General features: G+C 40.8%; 1 long non-coding RNA gene across 2 annotated transcripts in view; it reads right to left on the bottom strand.

Moving 5' to 3' along the window:
* The window catches only part of LOC140187978 (uncharacterized), a 66,703-nt gene that overhangs the window by 22,706 nt on the left and 20,899 nt on the right, over positions 1 to 23,098 (bottom strand). For both annotated transcript variants that reach the window (XR_011883194.1, XR_011883195.1), the window contains exon 2: positions 1,609 to 1,714. This is a non-coding gene — a long non-coding RNA (uncharacterized lncRNA). The remainder of the gene's footprint in view (positions 1 to 1,608; positions 1,715 to 23,098) is intronic.

Raw genomic sequence — 23,098 nt, 5'->3', positions numbered from 1 at the left:
TGAGGGAACCTGGGAAAGACTCCAGACAGTACTCATTGTTATTGATGGGATGGGAATAGATGGATTTATTGGCAAGTAGGGCAAAATTTGTGCCGAGGAGCTATTGAAGTGGGAAAAAGATTGGTCTTGAAGGGGACTGCTTATTAGAAAAAAGTTGGTTGGAGTAAACCAGGATATATGGTGGTGGTTTCCTCCAACTCACATGAAAATCGTTAGAACTCTTCTTTGTTCTCTTATTGCATCAGCTATCTCATTCGCTTACCAAATGTAGACAACAAAAATCAGATTCAATTAAAATTGTCTTTATTGATCACAAGAAGCTAACTGAAACATTCATTATTACATGAACAAAATAAATGAACAAGGGTTTGAAAAATAGGTAACATAACTATATATGCTGATTATCAGGGATTCATGTTCAACTAGCATCTAGAGTCAAATGAATCATCATCACAGAGATTTCAGAAAGGCTACAACAATGTTATTCACATCAATCAACTTCTAGATGGTCTATCCTCTAAAAATAATCATTCCTGCTATTGAAGTCTAAAATCTTCAGATTTCAGGATATGCAGCACACATGCTGTTGCCTTTAATAATTCTCAGGTAACCATTTTCACCCCAGGATGTTCCCCAGCTGTATAAAAAAATAAGAAAAATCGCAAATATCTGAGTCTACTCTACCCACATTGAAAGTGAAAACTCTACATTTTTTTTTTGCTTATTTATGCCAAGCATGCATTTTCTTTTAATTTGCTTGGATGGACTTTAGCTGCAAATGCTGACAAAATGGCTAGGTCATTGAAATTTTGGGGATGTCAAGGTAATATGACATGGATAATTCAATGCAACACCAGCTGATACTAAAAATATAAATTAATTCAGAAGATACTAGGAGTTTTCAGCAGAATACTGGAACTGAATTAATGCTTCATGTTGAGGACCTTTCATTAGAATAGTCTGAATTGAAATGTTAACTCCATTTCTCTCTCCGCAGATGCTACCTGACTCGTTGAGCATTTCCAGCATATTCTGTTTAATTTCATTTTTGTCCATAGATTAGTTGTAAGCCAATGAAAATCCATTCAACAGAAGCCAAAGATTGTTGCCCCTCGAAGGGCAGGACAAAGGTTTCAGCTGCAGTGGATAATGCAGTGAGCTCCCATGTCAGCTCAAGACAGGACAGAGTCTATTCAAGGGTGAAGCATTACCTGGCATTTGGCCAGAGATTGAACTGAAGTTGACCAGAGGCATTCAGAGCACTAGATTTCACTTTATGATGAGCCAAAACAAGGCAAGATATTTCCATGTAAAGGAATGTTCATGTGAATGAAAAGATACCTGGTAGGTCGGGGATTTTGTCAGAGAGCTTTAAACAGCAAGAGGACAAGTGACATATTCCCTTATGTTGTAAACGTTACTGTGGAAAAATAGATGGATTTTGATATGATCCACAAAATTTCAACTCGGGTGAAGTCTCTGTACCTTAATTCACCCTTCACTGGGAAATCGAATCCCCAGCACTTGGTACCAGTATCATTCTCATAAAATATCCAGGATTTAAAAGTGTACCATCTTGACAGATGTTCACCCACAGTAGTTACTTACCTGTTTTTAACAATCCAGAAACTCTTTGGGTTCTGATCCACGTATCCCACCGAGAGAACGAAATGATCAAAATGCTTTTTGTCACAGTTCACGTTGTCATAGATACCTGCAAAACAGTCAGAATTATTGCTGATGTCAACGGTTCCAAAGTCATATCTCAAATCCTGTTCAAATAGATTGTGAACTCTGAGTACAATCATGTGTTTTTTTGTCCCAGAATCACTAATGTGGAGAAGTGTGAGGTTATGTGTTTCAATAGGAATGAAAAGGCTGATTGTCATCTAACTGGAGTGAGACTGCGAATTAGTGAAGTTCAAAGTGAGGTACATTTTTCAGTGCTTGAATCACAAAAAGTTAGCAGTCAGGGCCAACATCATTTCGAACAACGATGACCTTATTCTAGCATATAGGACACTAAAAGGGCTTGATAATGCAGACAGAGTCAGAGCATCTTACAGCAGGGAGAAACGCCTTTCAGCCCAACTCATTCAGCCCAAGCTAGTCCCATCTGCCCTGTCATTTAAAGCTTAGATTTGTAGAAATTTCCTCTCTCAGGTGGTAGTGAATATCTGGAATTCTCTGCCACATTTAAAATAGCCAAATATTTGAAAGATCGAGAACTGAGAGTTACGGGAAGCTGGCACAGCAGAATAGTTGAGGTCAGCATAGATCATCCTTGACATTACTGAATGGCGGGATATGCTTGGGGAGGTTGGTGGCCTTCTCCTGCTCCTATGTTCTTATTAAGAAGACAGAAACAGTCTTCTTGTAAAGAGAAAGCTGAAGGTTTGTGGTCAGAGCGGGCACCGTTCAATAAAGGATTGAAGGATTCAAATCAATGAAAGAGAGGCTGCAAAATAAAAGTGGTTAGTCAAGGGGAGAATGTAATTTGAGAAGGCAGTGGTATGATGACAGCAAATCCAGACTCTGAAAATATTTTCCTCTCCATTCTTCTTCCTAGTCGTCTTCTGAAGAATAATTGGGGAATGAGATCTGAATGACAGTGAAGGAATATAAGGTTACAAGGTTCTTTACCTGACTTATAAAACCTCCAGGTACTATGTGAACAATGAACAAGTACAGAAATTGGTCCAACATCTGCAACCATTTGAGCCAATTTTTTGTCTTTATTGTTCATAAACTTTCTGAATTTCTTAATTCTGATGACACTCTTATTGCTATTGAATAAGCATTTATTATTTTTCAGTAATTAAAAGAAATAAATGCATGTTTAACAAACTGATAAATAATAATTTCAATGAACTTAAAAATCCTTCACATTGTATTGGACAAAAACTTCCATTCTTTCATTGTCCAACCCTTGCTGATGACTTCTATTATTCCCACAGGATGCAGGCATAAAAATTCCCAAACTCCTCCTCCTAAACATCCACTTCTCCACTGATTTAGTGTAGCCCACCTACAAAATACACTGCAATTACTCACCTCAGCTACACTGACACACCTACCAAATGCACAAGTCTACTGGTGAGAAGGAATATCAACACCCATAAGTTCTACTCCGTGTCGTAACATACCTCTGTTCCTTCATTGTCACTTTCTAATTCCTAGAACTTCTTATCACCATCAGCAGGACTGCAGAGGATTAAGGAAAGAATAAACATCACTGAAAGATACTATAATTTAAACAGAACCACTTAATGAAAGTGATAATCAAGTGCTTGACCCACTATGGGGATAAATGACATCCCAACTCCAAACTTTTAGAGTGGCTTCTGACTATGATTTCATATAAGATTAACTGACTTCTGAAAACACAAGTTGTTGAATGTTGTCATTAAACTGGAACATCTCCAGAGATCGTTGCGTCAGCTACGTTAGATTACATGAAGAGGAAACAGTTAGATATTGAATGCACCTTTGCTTTGTATGGGTATGATTTATGAGTCTGAATGCCGTGATCACGTATGCATTCAAAGGCATGATATGGCAAGCCACCCTTGCAGCCATAATTCTTATAATTTGCAGAACAGTCAGTGATACTTTGTTCACTCAGTTCCACGTGTTGCTGCTTTATCTTAGCCAGTTGTCCTTCCAGAGCACCAACAGCACTAAATGCATAGCAGGAATTACAGTGGCCCTGAAGGAAAAGCAAGTAAGTTAGAAATTGTCAAAGTTTATTACTTGTATTGAATTATAATGGTGTGAATAGTAGGAATTGCTCCCATGAGGACAAGAAGCACCAAGGTTGTTCATCTAATTATTTAATTTCATACTCCTGCACTTTCCTATGAATTGATTCATTTTTAGTTGCTTAAAAACAATGCATTACACAATGACAAAGCAAAAGCCCTGGTCCACCATACCAACTGTTGCAAACAGAATTCCAGCCCTCAGAAGCCGCTCTCAGGGCTTGAGAACAAGAAAAGTGTAAGGTGACGACGGTGACAGAGGAAAACACGTGGGTAGTATGTTCCTCTTATGACTTCCTGCAGTTTCTCAAGATCATCAATGTGGCAAAAAGGTGCAATCCACATTATCCTTCTGGTCTAGGAGAACCCAGACTCCAAATCCATTTGCTTTTATTTGTTCAAAAAAACATCATTTGCAGGGGACCATTTATTGTCCTTCCCTATCGCAGATGCTCATCCTTTTCAGTGAGAAGATAAGAGATAACTACCAGGAAAAATATACAGGCCAGGCAGCTGAGGGAGACGGGTCTCTTCCACTTCAAGCAATTCAGGGGCAAGATTCTTTTTTAATTCCAGATTATTCATTATTAGCAATTTAACTGTGCCTGAGATGCCTTTTGTGTGATGGTGGTATTTGAACGTGTCCAAACATCATTCATCCAGACCTCTGGATTGCAAATCAAGCACCTTATTCCCGCTATAACTATACCCCTCGACTCCACTCTCTTTTCCTATCTTATCCGTCTCCTACTATATTTCAAGACCACTGCAGCATGTTTTTTTCCTGTAGGTAATTCTATGATTTAAAACTCTAAAATTCCCCATCAATCAGCTCTGATTATATTGTGTCTGAAGTTCCTTCAATACCTTCAGATAACCACAAAGTTAGATCTGAGTGTGGAGATTAAGAGGTTCCAAAGGTCATGGAGTTATAAAACTGAAATTTGGTAGCTAACATGAAAATATACTTCAATGCAATTTGGAGTAACACTTTTCACCTAATTGTACTATAATCACCTCATTGCCAGTACCTTCTCAAACAAGAATGTACTCAAGGAAGAAGTTTTAATGCCAGTCTGTTTTTAAGGGTAAAGCACAACTTCTTCAGTAAATCACCTGTGCCTACTAAAAATCCTCAGACACAAAATATTTAACATGAATCATTCTATAGCCCCTACTGACTCCGACAAACTAACCTTTCTGCGTAATTTAATGGAGCAAACGTTGTGAAAAGGCAAAGGTACCTGACTCCTTACAGTTGTGACCCATTTTTTACTACGCCAGTCTACTTTTGAGGGCAAAGCATCAACTTCTTTAACTTCACCCTGTTCTTCTTGTCCAACATCAAATAATACCTCATTGGTGTAATTTGCCAATTCGTACAACCTCAGGTTAGTGAACAACTGAACCAACTCTGTGGATGTCCAGAAGGAATTATTATTACAAGATTATTTCCACAAAGTATAAAAAGGCAAGATCTATTTGTTTCTGCAAAACTCATTCATATTGGTCCAATAATCTCATAATTCACAAAAGAAAATTGTACATAAGAGAACAATGATATTTCTTCTTAGATGAATAATGGATAAAAATTCTGAAAAAAGGGCAAAATCTACCAAAGGAAATATTTGAATTTTTGGCTTCTACTCTCGTAAGGAAGAAATTGGCAAGATATTCAATGCCAGTAAGACAAAGATATAAATAGTAGGTGAAATTATAATAATTATCTTCAAATTATAAGGTTGTACCAGCAACAAAAACTAAACCAGAAGAATATAAAGACAAAACATACAAAATGCTGGAAGAACTCTGCAGGTCAGGCAGCATCTATGGAAAGGAATGATAGGTGAAGCCAGGTGTGGGAGAATGTAGGTGGGTGAGGAAGATATCATTTGCCAACATTGCACCCATTTCCCTCTCCCTACTTTCTTAATTTTGCTTCTTTCTCCCTTCCTTTCCAGTCATGATGAAATGTCTTGGCCCAAAACATCAACTATTTATTCCTTTCCACAGATGCTGCCTGACCTGCTGATTTCCTCCAGCATTTTGTGTGTGTTAAAGCAGAAATATAGCAGAGCAGTAATAGCTTGAGTTTCTGGGGAAAAATGAGGAAAGTGCAGGACAGATGAATTACAAAAATTACAAAGAAATACTCAAATGGCAAATAGTATGACTGTGGCTGACAAGGGAGGTCAAATCTAATGTAAAAGCAAAAGAGAGGGCATACAACGAAGCAAAAATTAGCGGGAAGATAGAGGATTGGGAAGCTTTTAAAAACCTACAGAAAGCAACTATAAGAATCATTAGGAGGGAAAAGATGAAATATGAAAGTAAGCTAGCAAACAATATCAAAGTAGATAGTAAAAGCTTTTTCAAGTATGTAAAAAATAAAAGAGAGATTAGAATGGATATAGGATTGCTGGAAACTGAGATCGGAAAAATTTTAATGGGGGACAAGGAGGTGGCAGATGAACTAGATGAGTATTTTTGCATCATCTGCACTGTGGAAGCTACTAGCAGTGTGCCAGATGTTGTTGTGTGTGAAGGAAGAGAAGTGAATGCAGTTACTATTACAAGGGAGAAGGTGCTCAAAAAGGGTACACAAGTCACCGGGACCAGGTGAACTGCACCCTAGGGTTCTGAAAAAGGTAGTGTTAGAAACTCTGGAGGCATTAGCAATGATCTTTCAAAAATCATTGGATACTGGCATGGTGCCAGAGGACTGGAGAATTGCAAATGTCACTCTACTCTTTAAGAAAGGAGGCAGGCAGCAGAAAGGAAATTATAGACCAGTTAGCCTGACCTCAGTGGTTGGGAAGATGTTGGAATCAATTGTTGAGCATGAAGTTATGGAGTACTTGGTGACACAGGACAAGACAGGACAAAGTCAACATGGTTTCCTGAAGGGTTAATCTTGCTTGGCGAACCTGTTGGAATTATTTGAGGAGATAACAAGTAGGATAGATGATGCAGTGGATGTTGTATATTTAGATTTTCAGAAGGCCTTTGACAAGGTGTCACACCTGAGGCTGCTTACCAAGTTTGTGTTTGTCCATCATCGTTGATGAGGACCTTGACACCATTATGATGGTGTCAAGACTAGCGCGTGATTTGGATTTAAGTGAGGGAGAGTTGCGCAGCGTCTGCCTCACTCTCTCTTCCCAATTCCCATCTGGATCCAGTGGCAAGACAGAGTCGAGACGGCTGGAGATTAAGAACCGATGGTATTACAGGAAAGTTGCTAACATGGTTTGAGCATTGGCTGATGGGTAGAAGGCAGTGAGTGACAATAAGAAGATCCTAGACTGGTTGGCTGCCAGTGACTATTGGTGTTCCACAGGAGTCAGTGTGAGGACCGCTTCTTTTTATGATGGAAAAGGTGGCTTTGTTGCCAAGTTGCAGATGATATGAAAATTGGTGGAGGGCCAGGTAGTGTTGAAGAAACAGGTTGGCTGCAGAAGAATTTAGACAGATTGGGAGAATGGACAAAAATGTGGCAAATGAAATACAATGTAGGAAGATGTATGGTCATGCACTTTGGTAGTAGAAATAAATGTGCTGACTATTTTCTAAACAGGGAGAAAATCCAAAAATCTGAGACGCAAAGAGACTTGGGAGCCCTTGTGCAGAACACCCCAAACGTTAACTTGCAGGTTGAATCGGTGGTGAGGAAAGCAAATGCAATGTTAGCACTCATTTCAAGAGGGCTTGAATACAAGAGCAGGGATATAATACTGAGGCTTTCCAAGGCACTGGTGATGCCTCACCTTGAGTATTGTGAACAGTTTTGGGCCCCTTTTCTAAGAAAAGATGCGCTGGCATTGGAGAGGGTCCGAGGCGGTTCACAAGGATAATTCCAGGAATGAAATGGTTGTCACACGAGGAATGTTTGATGACTCTGGGTCTATACTCGCTAGAATATAGAAGGATCAGGGGGGATCTCATTGAAACCTTTCGAATGTTGAAAGGCCTAGATAGAGTAGATGTGGAAAGGATGTTTCCCATGCTGAGGGAGTCTAGTACAAGAGACCACAGCCTTAAGATAGAGTGGCATCATTTAAAACAGAGATGTGGAGAAATTTCTTTGCCAGAGCGTGGTGAATTTGTGGAATTTGTTGACACAGACAGCTGTAGAGGCCAGGTCATTGGGTGTATTTAAAGCAAAGATTGATAGCTTTTTGATTGGACATGGAGTCAAAGGTTATGGGGAGAAGGCCGGGGAATGGGGTTGAGGAGGGGGAAAAAAGGATCAGCCATGATTGAATGGCAGAGCAGATTCTATGGGCTAAATGCCCTAATTCTGCTCCTCTGTCTTATGGTCTTATGGTCTTAATAACACCTAATGCCTTACTTTATTAGCTGGCTTCATAAACTGGGAAGTGAACTCAGCTTTATGACTATTTCTTTCCTTAAGAACATTATATTAAACACATAATTCTCATAGCTTCAAAAAAGCTAAAAGCAAGTGGATGCACAAATATCACATAAAAATGGCTGGTGATTTTCAAATTTGCCATTCACTGGCTAATTTGGAGATCTCTCCAGTCCTTTAGGCATCAGCAGGTTAGATGGTGGGGGTCTCTGATGCATCTCCAGGTCTCTCCAGACTCATCACTTGATGACCTATCAGGACTGGCTACTTTGCTGACATGACTATATTTTTTGTCTTACAAATTTGATTGTATAAGTGGCAAATTGCCACCATTGCTTGGTGTTAAATATCAAAAATGCTGTGGAGATGTTATTCTTCAAATGGTGAAGCTGGATTTCGTCACATCCGACTGAAGAACATTAGCTGACAATGGGCATGTAGAATAGACAGAACTCCCAAACTACCCCAAAAACAATGCAATAACATCTCAGTACTTCAGTAGAATATCAGCCTGTATCTCTTACTATACTAGAGTAGCTCTTCCCATAGCTCTGCTTCCAGATTTCCCATTCCTCATTTATGACTGGATTGGCCAAGGCCTTCGACATAACAGCCAGGACTCACGTCACAAAGAGAGAAAGCTCCATGGAAAAATGTTAACGTATAAAATGACTGACGTTATTGTTAAGAGCTAGAAGAAATGAAATAAGATTTAAGTGAAACAATGAGGTAAGTGTATAATTGCACCTCTCTTTCCCTGTTTCAGTGATTCCTTTTGTGTGAGCTTGCCATGGCCTCTTCTCCATTTAAGCACTTCAACTAAACAAGTGATTATTACCATTCAGGTGTAAGATATGGTCAGTTCCCTCAGCCTCCCAGTTCCTGCCTTCCTGTCGAGCAGAGGCTGGATAGCCATGAGCTGCTATTCTGATCAGGGACAGCAATCGGTTGGGTAGACACGGGCTAGCTGAAATCACAGCTTAAGAAGATAAAAGAGCCATCTATTCCTTCTGCAGGAAAGTAAGAAACAAGATTTATACTTCTTGATTCAAATAATAGGAAGGATAGTTTGTCACTGATTATTATTAATTAGTTTGTGGAGAAACACAGTTGATGAGACTTCTACTGAACTTATCTTCAAAATAACTGAACTTAGAAAGTAAAATCATTAATTCTATTGTAATAAACACCACATATTATTCATGTCGTTCCAACATTACCTGCTTAAGTGAAAGTACAAAGCCATTCATTTTCTATTAATTCATCTGGTTCATTATCTAAAGCTCATTGATTTCCATATTTCCTTTTGACATAAGAGGAGGCTGTTCAGCCCATCAAGTTTATGCCAGCTCATAAAGCAATCCCATTCCCTTACTAACTCCCTATTCATAGATCACCCTACAACACTGCCATTTCCATCAATTCCACTCCACAACCCCCCCCCCCCCAAAGATTCTACCACTCACAAAATTTACAGTGACCTATTAATCTACGGACATGCACTACTCCAGCCTGTGGAAGAAAACTGGAGCACAAGGAGGAAACCTACATGGTTACAGGGAGGATGTGCAAACTCCACATACATGGTGCTGGAGGTCAGGATCGAACTTGGGTCTCTGGAGCTGTGAGGCAGCAGTTCTACTAATTGAGCCACTGTGCCACTCCTTTAGTTTCCTATCACACAAACCAATAAATTACATGACACTATTTTATGGTACAACCTTTCTACCCAGAAAGATTTTCATTGCTCTGTTAAATCACTAAGGTTACTTCAGTTAGCATTTTGGTTATTTCATTTGATCAAGTGTAGATTACATTATCATCAGACCATTCACAAGAATACAATAGATTAAAGAGAATATATGCTTCTCACCTTACACTCTTTCTTCAGCCACTCAACCTTCTTGAGTCTCACTTGTGCTCTGCTGGAGATTTGTCTGGGGTTCATATACCCTTAGAAGTTACAAAATAAACTAGTTCTCTCCCAAAGTCCATCAGGCTCCCCATTATATTTGTTTCTTTTCAGACAAGATAATTTAACACCTGTTTTGAGGCTTCAATCATCAAAAGCCTAGAGTTAGCCAATTGAGACAAGAATATTATGCATAATGTAAGTATCTACTCTTAAAAGATTTTGTACCTAAATTGTGATTGTTCGATGGCTTCTCCATGGAAAATCTCATTTCGTTTTGTGAATGAATTGCCTAAGCATTTTGGTCAAGGTACTCCCATGCTCCAGGACCGTTACCATGACCACAATCCATTTGAATGGTAACCTGGGAGTGTGAATGATGACAGGGCCCTACAGTCTCAAGGATTTAAAATAATGAGAGGTGATCTCATTGAAGTGCGCAGTTATCTTAAAGGATTTAGCAGAGTACTTGCTGATCTGATGTTTCCCTTTGCTGAGGGAGGCAAAACCAAGGCTGTTAGTCTCAAGATAAGGGGTTAGCCACATAGGACAGATTTGAGAATATTTTGTGTTCCAACACAAAGGATAGAAAACAATTGAAATTAGGGCTGTGGTGTTTCAGTCACTCAAGACAGAAATATATGTTTAAATATTAAGAAAATCAAGGGATTTAAGAACATTAGAACATAAGAAATAGAAGCAGGAGTGGATTGTCTGGCCTGCCGAGCCTGCTCCACCATTCAATAAGATGATGGTTGATCTGCCTATGGACTCAATTCCATCTATCCTCCTTTTCCTTATTACCCTTAATTTGTCTGCTATACAAAAATCTAACTCTGTCTTAAATATATTTAATGAGGTAACCACGACTGCTTCTCTGGGCAGAGATTCCACAGATTCATTACTCTCTGGGAAAAGCAGTTTCTTCTCATCTCTATCCTAAATCTAATCCCCCAAATCCTGAGACTATGTTCCCTAGTTCTAGTTTCACTTAATATGGGAAGTAACGTTCCTGCCTCTGTCTTATCTATCCTTTCATAATTTTATATGATTCTATAAAATCCTCTCTCATTCTTCTCAGTTCCAGTGTGTATACTCCCAGGCGACTCAATTGCTCCTCATAGTAGGGAGACCTGAACTTCACAGAACCACTGGTACCCTGTCCAATTGCAGCATAACCTCCCTGCTCTTAAATTCAATTTGTCTAGCAATGAAGGTGAATATTCCATGTCCCTTCTTGATAACCTGTTGTATCTTTATACTTTATACTATATACATATAGTACCACAGACTACCGGTCAACCCCAACGCTTTGCAATTTGCCCACCTGAGCAACAGGTCAACGGCAGATGCCATCTCTCTGGCCCTACATTCCTCCTTAGAACACCTGGAGAATAAAGACGCATACATAAGGCTCCTTTTCATTGACTACAGCTCTGCCTTTAATACCATCATTCCAAATAAACTGATTCCTAAGCTCCGGAATCTGGGCCTTAGCACTCAGATCTGCAGCTGGATCTTCAACTTCCTCACAGACAGGACCCAGGCTGTAAAAATAGGGGACAAGCTCTCCTCTACAATCACTCTGAGCACCGGTGCCCCACAAGGCTGTGTACTCAGCCCCCTGCTGTACTCACTGTACACACATGATTGTGCAGCCAAGTTTCCATCAAACTCAATATATAATTTTGCTGATGACACAACAATTGTAGGCCGTATCTCGGGTAATGATGAGTTTGATACAGGGAGGAAATTAAGAACCTGGTGGCATGGTGCAAAGACAATAACCTATCCCTCAACGTCAGAAAGACGAAGGAATTGATTGTTGACTTCAGAAGGAGTAGCAGCATCGGTGGTGCGCAAGTGGAACAGGTCAAAAGCTTTAAGTTCCTCGGGGTCAATATCACAAATGACCTGACTTGGTCCAACCAAGCAGAGCCCACTGCCAAGAAGGCCCAACAGTGCCTTCACTTCCTGAGAAAACTAAAGAAATTTGGCCTGTCCCCTAAAACCCTCACTAATTTTTAGATGCACCGTAGAAAGCATTCTTCTAGGGTGCATCACAACCTGGTATGGAAGTTGTCCTGTCCAAGACCGAAAGAAGCTGCAGAAGATCATGAACATGGCGCAGCACATCACACAAACCAATCTTCCGTCCGTGGACTCCCTTTACACCGCACGCTGTCGAAGCGGTGCTGCCAGGGTAATCAAGGACACGACCCACCCAGCCAACACACTTTTCATCCCTCTTCCCTCCGGGAGAAGGCTCAGGAGCTTGAAGACTCATACGGCCAGATTTGGGAACAGCTTCTTTCCAACTGTGATAAGACTGCTGAATGGATCCTGACCCGGATCTGGGCCGTACCCTCCAAATATCCGGACCTGCATCTTGTTTTTTTTGCACTACCTTACTTTGCATTTTTATATTTTCTATTTATGATCTATAATTTAAATTTTTAATATTTACTATTGATTTGTAATCCAGGGAGCGGGAAGTGCAGAATCAAATATCGCTATGATGATTGTACGTTCTAGTATCAATTGTTTGGCGACAATAAAGTGTAAGTATATATCTGCAAGCCAACATTTTGCAGTTCATGCACACACAGTCCCAAATCCCTCTGCACAGCAGTGTGATCCTTTTATTTCAATTCCTTAATTTATTTCCTTTGTTATCTACATCTAGCTCTCCCTACTTTTACTGCCCTTGTTTTTAATTGGAAAATACTTTTGTTGAGCATGGTGAAAAATCTTTTCCACTGTTCCTCAACTGTCCCACCAGTCTACACTAACCAGCTCCTCTCTCATCCCATTGTAGTCTCCCTTATTTAGCCATAAATCAATGGTTTTAGATCAAACTATTGCACTCTCCATTTGTATGAGAAATTCAAACATACTGTGATCACTCTTTCCAAGAGGATCGCGGACTACAAGGTTGTTAATTTTACCTCACTCATTGCACAAGACCAGGTAGCATTTTGCTTGAGCGTTTGGACAGCAAAGTGGTGCTGAGTGACAAAACAAGTCATAACTTATTGAATGAGAAAGTATGCAAAAGAGAAGGAACAGCTTCCTCTGCATCTATTTCTTATGTTCCTATATATTTTCTAAGCACCTCTGCAGCAGAACTGCCATTTATTGCATTCCAGTACAGTGTACTATAGAAATTCATTACAATTCTGTTGCTTCAGAACTTTTGTAATAAGTTTCTCATTTCACTAAATATGATCTTCATATGGGGTGTATGGGGTGTCAGGGAGGGGTAGCACCTCTGGTGGGGGAACATGTCATGCCCTTTTCAAGGTGGTTAGCCCACCTTTGGTCCCCACCTGGCACTCAGCTCTCACCTGTGGCTCCCCGTAGCTGTTTGCATGTGACAGCAGCCACACCCCGGGCAACGGCTTCGACAAGCCAGCTAAACCAGGTGAGGGTAGCCGACGGGTCTCAAACCCTCGGTGAGATAGGGAGTTGTCTATCCCAGCATGTGAAGACAGACTCCGGCGGATTGAGCGGACGAGACCAATGGAAGGTCCAACGGTCAAGAAGGCGGTCTCTGCAAGCGTCGTGGAACGTGTAGAGCACGACAAGACACAGAAGACATCCTGGTCATCCACTGCACCTAGTCCCATCTCCAGCCGTCTCAACTCTGTCCTGCCACTGGATCCAGATGGGAATTGGGCAGAGAGTGAGGCTGACTCTCCCTCACTTAAATCCAAATCTCGCGCTAGTCTCGACACCATCATAATGGTGTCAAGGTCCTCATCGACATCGACAATGGGCGAACACAAATATGATCTTCATAAGTTCATTAGCGTGCATTGAAGAACAGAAAGCTTTTAGTTATAGTTGTGTAGACTTTTCACATCTGAAGTATGTAAGAGAATGAAGGCATTTTTCAAACTGATATCAGGTTTGTACCCTTGTGGTTTAGTCAAAAAGTCTTCATTGTCAATCCTTATAAGAACAGATACCAAACCAAAGAGCGACAAGTAAGCAAGTGTGAAGATCACTCCGACTGCCACTGTCAATTAGACCCAGTGGTGCATGACAGGCAGGAGTCTCATGGGTCTCAGGAAGTTCTGATTTAGCTTATCTTATTGTGCATTATGTAATTCTCCCATCCAAATGAGTTTCTCAGCAATATCGCCCAGAATTTATTACTTTTTACAGGTGTCAGTGTCTCTGTGGAACATCTATCATCCATATTCTCTCACAATGACAGCATTCTGAAAGTGCAATCTGGTTACTTATTGAGAGGAAGGATTGGTCTGAGTGTCCCAAAACCCTTAAAATCCCCACAGAGCATGGATATCCAGAACATTGATGATATTAATATAACTTACATAACAAACATATACTGTACTGTAGACACCAGTGATAGATTTTGGGAGGCTTCTGCTCTTGCTGCAGTGGAGATCTCAATACCAGAGATAGTTTGATATATTGTTGCTTGCTGGAAAGGAAGGATCTAATCTCCATACAAATCCCTATGAGAGATTAAATCTCTCTCCATTTCACCTTTCATTCTAAATCTATGACTTCTAGTTCTCACCCACTCGGAGCATAAAGTCTGCATGTACTTTATCTATACTCCTCATAGTTCTGTATACCTCTATAAGATACCCTTTCATTCTCCTATGCTCTGGGGATAAAGGCCTAACCTGCTCAACCTTCCCCTATAACTCCGATCCTCAAGTCTCAGCAACGTCCTTGTCAACTTTCTCTGCATTCTTTCCAGCTTATTGTAAACTCAAAATAATCTGCAGATGCTGGGGCCAAGCAATACTCACAACACGCTGGAGGAACTCAGCAGGTCGGGCAGCATCCGTGGAAGCGTTTCCACAGATGCTGCCTGACTTGCTGGGTTCCTCCAGCGTGTTGTGAGTGTTGCTTTCCAGCTTATCGATATCCCTCTTGTATGCTGGTGACCAGAACTGTATACAACAGCATATTACTATGAAGGAAGCACTGAACCATCGTTATATGTTCTGTCTGCCATGGATGCAACAGAAACTGACATGAGATCAAGAAGTTGCAAGACAAAAAAAGTAGAGCCGTTTAGGGGCACACCATTTAGAGCTGCTGCTTCAGTTCTCGAGGGAGATGGTTTCACTCTTGAACAGGGTGGTTCCTGTGTGGAGATTTCACGCTCTCTCCTTAAACACTCCATGGTCCAAGTGTTCTGCTTTCCAAAAGATCAGTCAAGTGAACTGGCAATTCTAATTTGCCTCTTGGTGTAGGTACATGGCAAAAAAGAATTGAAGGGGAGTTGGTGGGAATGTGTGAGAGAGAATAAGTTTCAGAGGTATAGGGAAATAAGGAAGTGAGATTGGGACTACAGGTATTGGGATTGCTTCCCTTGGAGAACTGGCATGGACCCAAAGGCCTCTTTCATAACTGTATGTATTTTACTGTATATTTGCACAATATTACCATAAATCTTTTTTTGAACTATGTGCTTACAAAAGCGAATATAATTAACAGCAGGTTGTGATTTCTGCTCCATGTTAAAACATCCATTGCTAAACCAATTACACCAGATAATACAGATTTTCAAACAGGATTGACAGTAAAAGAACGTTTCTGTGAATTCTGACATAGCAAATAATGGGAAAATTTTGAGTCATTATTTTGTGAATATTTCTTCAATCTCGGGCTCAGGAAGCATACAAATCAATGCACATTCTGCCTGAGATTAGATTGTCTTCTCCTTATCCTCTGTAAAATGTCTACAATTAAATATTTCTGCCCCATGAGCTAATCTTTTAACAAGCATTCGGCTCATTTGGATAATTTCTGCAATCCATGTTTTCATGAAATTATCCTGCTTCCTTTGCAGGTGAAGTGACTCACTTTAACAATTATAGTTAATTGTTCATAATTTAGCCTGATTTACCATTACTGACAGAGTGAAAACGGAGCTAGTCTTAGACCGATGCAGCAGAAAAGTATTGGTTCCTTTCAAGAATAAGTGAGAGGGTCAGAGATATGATCATCTCAATAAATTCATCCAGATTTCAATATAAAATGTGAACTAACATAAGTAATTCTTTAATGGCAAACCAATTAGCAAGAAGTATAATACATTATAAATGAAGAATTGGAAATAATTACAAAGGACAATATGTTACTTGATTTGAGATAGAAATCTAGGTTTTCAAAGACACTCGAACTTTAAGGAAGCCTATGGTAATCTGAGATGCAGTCAGGTTAAGTTGGATGTCGCTGAAGCCATGGATGTCAAAGAACACTGGACCTTGCCATCTATTGGGCTGAATGATGTTGGCTGTAGCCAGCATTTCCAAATGCAGCCCAAACTTTTGCTGCCCAGGTTTATGCTGTAAGCCCATGACTTGCTGATTGACCAATGCCAGTGTACCAGTTACTCCTGTCTGTCATTGGACTCTGGTTGGATACAATGATAGACCCCAGTTGTACTGGGATTTCCCAGAATTGTTCAGAGAAACCTCTGAATATCAGCCATATCAAATGCCCCTCCCTAGGGTGCTCTGGCCAGTGGATAGACATTTAGCAGTATAAGGCCAAAGCAACACCACTGCTGAGGCTACGTAACATCTTGCTGGATGTCTCTCTCCATTTTCTCATCCATTTATAAAAAAAATCACAAAGAAAAGGTGTCCATGTGCAACACCACTAGTCACTGGCCTCCATGCAGAATACGCTCCACCTGCTGCCGCCCTCTGCCTTCTGCGGGCAAGCCAGTTTTGAATCAACCCGACCAAGTTTCCATGGATCTATATTTCATGACTTTCTAGATGAGCCTACCATGGGGAATGTCATCAAAGGCATTAATAAAATCCATATACATCGCATCTACCACTCTACCTTCATCAATTTGTTTTGTTACCGCCATAAAATACTCATCAAGCACAACTTGCCCCTCACAAGGCCATGTTGACTATCTCTAAAGAGACAATGGTTCTCCAAATGCTTGTGAATGGTGTCCTTAAGAATCTTCTCCAATAGTTTGCCCATCACTGATGTAAGAGCCATAATTCCCAAGATTGTCCCTATTACCATTCTTGAAGGTACATCTACAGTAGCATGCATGAGGCCTCCATCTGTCTGGGTTGACCATGGATATTGCATGGAAGATATTACGGAAGAAATGTGGCAAATGTTTAGGAGATATTTGTGTGGAATTCTGCACAGGTACGTTCCAATGAGAAAGGGAAGTTATGGTAGGGTACAGGAACCGTGGGTACAAACCGTGGTAATAAATCTAGTCAAGAAGAAAAGAAAAGCTTACAAAAGGTTCAGAGAGCTAGGTAATGTTAGATATCTAGAAGATTATAAGGCTAGCAAGAAGGAGTTTAAGAATGAAATTAGGAGAGCCAGAAGGCCTTGGTGGACAGTATTAAGGAAAACCCCAAGGCATTCTACAAGTATGTGAAGAGCAAAAGGATAAGACGTAAAAGAATAGGACCTGTCAAGTGTGACAGTGGGAAAGTGTGTATCGAACCGGAGGAAATAGCAGAGGTACTTAATGAATACTTTACTTCAGTATTCACTATGGAAAAGGATCTTGGTGATTGTAGTATTGACTTGCAGTGGACTGAAAAGCTTGAGCATGTACATATTAAGAAAGAGGATGTGCTGGAACTTTTGGAAAGCATCAAGTTGGATAAGTCATCCGGAGCAGATGAGATGTACCCCAGGCTACTGCGGGAGGCAAGTGAGGAGATTGCTAAGCCTCTGGCGATCATCTTTGCATCATTAATTGGGATGGGAGAGGTTCCAGAGGATTGGGGGGATGCAGATGTTGTTCCTTTATTCAAGAAAGGTAGTAGAGAAGCCCAGGAAATTATAGACCAGTGAGTCTTACTTCAGTGCTTGTTAAGTTGATGGAGAAGATCCTGAGAGGCAGGATTTATGAACATTTAGAGAGGTATAATATGATTAGGAATAGTCAGCATGGCTTTGTCAAAGGCAGGTCGTGCCTTACGAGCCTGATTGAATTTTCTGAGGATGTGACTAAATACACTGATGAAAGAAGAGCAGTAGATGTTGTGTATATGGATTTCAGCAAGGCATTTGATAAGGTAACCCAAGCAAGGCTTGTTGAGAAAGTAAAGAGGCATGGTATCCAAGGGGACAGTGCTTTATGGATCCAGAACTGGCTTGCCTACAGAAGGCAAAGTGTGGTTATAGACGGGTCATATTCTGAATGGAGGTCGGTGACCAGTGGTGTGCTTCAGGGATCTGTACTGGGACCCTTACTCTTCATGATTCTTATAAATGACCTGGATGAGGAAGTGGAGGGATGGGTTAGTAATTTTGCTGATGACACAAAGGTTGGAAGTGTTGTGGATAGTGTAGAGGGCTGTCAGGGGTTGCGGCAGGACGTTGGTAGGATGTAAAACTGGGCTGAAAATGGCAGATGGAGTTCAGCCCAGATAAGTGTGAAGCGGTTCATTTTGGTAAGTCGAATATGATGGCAGAAAAAAGTATTAATGGTAAGACTCTTGGCAGTGTGGAGGATCAGAGGGCTCTTGGGGTCCAATTCCATAGGACACTCAAAGCAGCTGCGCAAGTTGACTCTGTGGTTAAGAAGGCGTACGGTGTATTGGCCTTCATCAATCGTGGAATTGGATTTAGGAGCTGAGTGGTAATGTTGCAGCTATATAGGACCATGGTCAGACCCCACTTGGAGTACTGTGCACATTTCTGGTTGCCTCACTACAGGAAGGATGTGGAAGCCATAGAAAGGGTGCAGAGGAGATTTACAAGGATGTTGCCTGGATTGGGGAGCATGCCTCATGAAAGCAGGTTGAGTAAACTCGGCCTTTTCTCCTTGGAGCGACAGAGGATGAGAGTTGACCTGATAGAGGTGTATAAGATGATGAGAGGTATTGATTGTCTGGATAGTCAGAGGCTTTTTCCCAGGGCTGAAATGGTTGCCACAAGAGGACACAGGTTTAAGGTGCTGGGGAGTAGGTACAGAGGAGATGCCAGGGGTAAGTTTTTACTCAGAGAATGGTGAGTGCGTGGAATGGGCTGCCGGCAACGGTGGTGGAGGCGGATACGATAGGGTCTTTTTAGAGACTTTTAGATTGGTATGTGGAGCTTAGAAAAATAGAGGGCTATAGGTAAGCCTAGTAATTTCTAAGGTAGGGTCATGTTCGGCACAACTTTGTGGGCCAAAGGGCCTGTATTGTGCTGTAGGTTTACTATGTTTCTACGTTTCTATCCTAGTTGTCTAGATATGCAAGCCAGGGCACTTAGACATGGAGAGCAAGTTGTTGCCCATATAGTAAGCTCCTCCTCTCCTCACATCTGACAAACCCAAAGGAACAGCAGAGGCTGATACAGTTTGGCACCAGCAGCATCACACGAGTTGCCAGTCAGTGTTGAACTCAATGTAGTACTGCCTTAGGGACTCCAGCTCCAGAGTTTTCCCTTGGGTTTACTCCCAAAGCCTTCCCCATGAGTGGGTATAGCCACAAGGCAGCAGAGGTTCGAGATCAGAGTTTAGAGCTGCCAACCATGGCCAATGAACCCCATCTGCCCGAAGTGACTGGTCTTAAGGCACCTGTAACCCTCCTTTGCCTCTTCTGTCAGTAGAAATGGTTCCACCGGGTTTAGTAGCTAAGCCACTTGTGAAGGTCTGGAGCCAGACTTGGATGTCAGAGGCTATTTCAGGCGGACGTCATTGGGGGCATTTAGTACATAGTGGGAACTTGCCCCATTACCAGCCCCTGGCTATAACAACCTTAATGAACCAACATCTATAGTTAGGGTTGCCAACTGTCCTGTATTAGCCCGGACATCCCGTATGTTGGGCTAAATTGGTTTGTCCCATACGGGACTGCCCTTGTCCCGTATTTCCCCTGCTAAGGTAGAGCGTTCCTATGAAACCTTCCTTGCCAAGATGGCATAAAGCGAAGAAGCAATTACCATTAATTTATATGGGAAAAATTTTTGAGCATCCCCAGACCCAAAAAATAACCTACCACATCATACTAAATAACACATAAAACCTAAAATAACACTAACATATAGTAAAAGCAGGAATGATGTGATAAATACATAGCCTATAAAAAGTAGAAATAATGTATGTAGAGTGTAGTTTCACTGAACAGAATCGCCAAAACTGATTTGTAGAAAAAAAGCGGCACGTACACGCATGCGCATGTCATGTATGCGCACATCACGCATGCGCACACAGCTGCCCGCGCAAGGCTTCATGGTCATGGGAGTCTTTCTCGGGGTAAACACAAGTGTCCTGTATTTGACTGCTACTTTTGTCCCTTATTTGGGAGTGAGAAAATTGGCAACCCTATCTACAGTATATTTTGTAGATGTAAACATTGCAGCTTACAGTGAGGAGGTGATGGTAGAAAGATTGTGGAGAGTTAGCAGGTGAATTAGTTCCCTTAGAAACCTGGCCATTCATCTACTCATCTGAATATATCTTTATTACTGGTCGGGTTAGATTTTTGGTCTATCTGTTGGTGATGAAAATTTGACAATTAAAATGCCATTGAGTAGTAAGGGACATGATTAAGCACACTCTTGTAAGGATGTCCATTGCCTGGTTCTTCTATAATGAACATTATTTCCTACTTGTCCTCATTTCCTACCAGGGTAGGAGGAACTATTTGGGGTAATGTGTGTAGTTCTGGTCACCACACAACAAGAAGGATGTGGGAGTTTTGGGAAGAGTGCAGAAGATGTTTACAAGGATGTTGCCTAGTTTTGAATATATTATTTATACGGAGAGGATGGACATAAGTGGAACATTTTCTCCGAAACACTGGAGACTGACCTGAGAAGTATATAACATTATGAGAGGCATAAACAGCATGATAGTCAGAGACTTTATCCCCAGGGTGGAAATGACAAAAACTACAGGGCATATGTTTAAGGTGAGAGGTTGAAAATGTAAGGAAGATTTACATGTTTTTCTTTACACAGGAATGAAAGCTGGATTGTGCTGCCAAGGAGATGATAGAAACAGGTATGATAGCAACATTTAAGAAACATTTAGCAGGCACATGAAGCAGTAGAGAATAGAAGGATATTGTCAGAGTGCAGGTAAATGGGATATGTTTACAGTGCTTTAAATTTAGTCCAACCAAAGCTTCTTTTATTTTACAGTCCTCTCAAAATGAATGAAAATATTGCATTGGTCTCCTTACCACTAACTAAACCTACAAATTAACCTTTAGAGAATCCTGTACTAGGATGCCCTTTGAACTCTGATCTCTGAATTTGCTCCCCAGTTAGAAAATTGTCTTCACTTTATTCCTTCTACCAAAGTGCATAGCTATACACTTCCCTGCACTGTATTCCATCTCTCTCCTTTGCCAATTCTCCTTAATGTACCTCCAGTCTGATTCCTCACTGTGTTTGAAACTTCTACTCCAGCTCATCAGTTCCTAACCAAAGTTTCTCAATCTGTAGTCACTTGCTACACTAATTTCCAATACATCTCCTCTACTTCCACAGATCAATTTCATCCTTTAAATATACAAGTCTTTGCCAATTCAGAATCAGAATCAGGTTTATTATGACCAGCATGTGTCATGAAGTTTGTTAACTTAGTAGCAGCAGTACAATGTTACACATGATAATATAGAAAAAGTAATTAAGTAAATCAATTACAGTAAGTATATACACATATATTAAATAGTTAGATTAAAAATAGTGCAGAAACAGAAATAATATTTTAAAAAGTGAGGTGGTGTTCACGGGTTCAATGTCCATTCAGGAATCGGTTGGCAGAGGGGAAGAAGCTGTTCCTGAATCGCTTAGTATGTGCCTTCAGGCTCCTGTACCTCCTTCCTGATGGTAACAATGAGAAAAGGGCATGTTCTGGTGATGGGGTTCCTTAATGATGGATGCTGCCTTTCTGAGGCACCACTCCTTGAAGATGTCTTCAATACTATGGAATTTGCAGTAGGGTTCTGTTCCTGCAGACTGTGAACTGTTCATAACTCAGGCAGTTTGTAACCCAGAAATCTAGCTGCAAGCCAGGTTTCCAGGTGGCAGAAGATGACGGTTCTCCAACAGCTGCTGGCAAGTCCATACCACCAGGCTCTCGATGCTTGTTGGTATGTACATCGGCTGGGTGTTTGTAACCCGGAGAGAGCCTGTGAAGCTGCACCATTGCCCCTGCCTCACTGAAGTCCCACTTCATCAGTCAACACTCCATGGATCATTGTATTATAAAACCGCTGTATTGGTTTAAAGTTGCTGTTGAATCATAGTGAATTATTTGATGGAATTTTACAATTGATTTTGAAGCTATTTCCTCTGCCTAGTGAAGCACTAGACTGAAAGTCAGGGGTTAAAAACTTTATTTAGGCTGACTGTAGGAGAAACCAATCAGGTCAGTAGCTTGTGAAAATTTGCCTTAGAGAATTCTGATATTATGTCAAAATATATATCAAGCTGAGTTTTTTTTAAAAATAAGATTCAAGGGATATGTGGAGTGAGGAAGAGAGTGGATTTGATCTGGAAGGGCAGTAATGCTATTAAAAGGTGAAGTAGACTCCAGGATACCATGAATCAGTTCTGTTCCTATTTCTAATCTTCTGATCTTTTTAAGACACTTCCACCACAATGTGATTGGCTGCCCTACAAGAGGCAGCCCATTATTTTTACATTAGATTAGAAGGAAAATTTTAAAATGTATTGTTTTGTGTACAGTGTTTCAAGACGTTCTGAGAAAACGATTGGTGTGCTAAAAATGAAAACTTGTCCACTTCTGCTTTCACTTTTCTCTTCATCACAGGAATTGTCATTGAACGAAGAGCCTTGAGCAGGTAATTTCTCCAGCACCTCTCGCTATTCTCTTACTCTTCTGCTTCTTTACGGTTTTTGTTGATTCTATTATGGTTATTATTCTATTATAAATTTATTGAGTATGCCCACAATAAAATGGATCTCAGGGTGACATATACGTACTTTGAACTTTGAGAAACTGCACAACATAGTCATCCTTATGACCCAGTGGGGAATCGCAAAGGACATTTCCAAACTTGATCAGAACCTGGAGTACAACTTCAGGAAGACAATAACTTACCC

The sequence above is a fragment of the Mobula birostris genome, chromosome 26 (assembly GCF_030028105.1).
Source record: "Mobula birostris isolate sMobBir1 chromosome 26, sMobBir1.hap1, whole genome shotgun sequence".
Lineage (NCBI taxonomy): Eukaryota > Metazoa > Chordata > Chondrichthyes > Myliobatiformes > Myliobatidae > Mobula > Mobula birostris.
The sequence above is the reverse complement of the archived record's forward strand: the minus strand, read 5'-3'. Positions and strand labels throughout refer to the sequence as shown.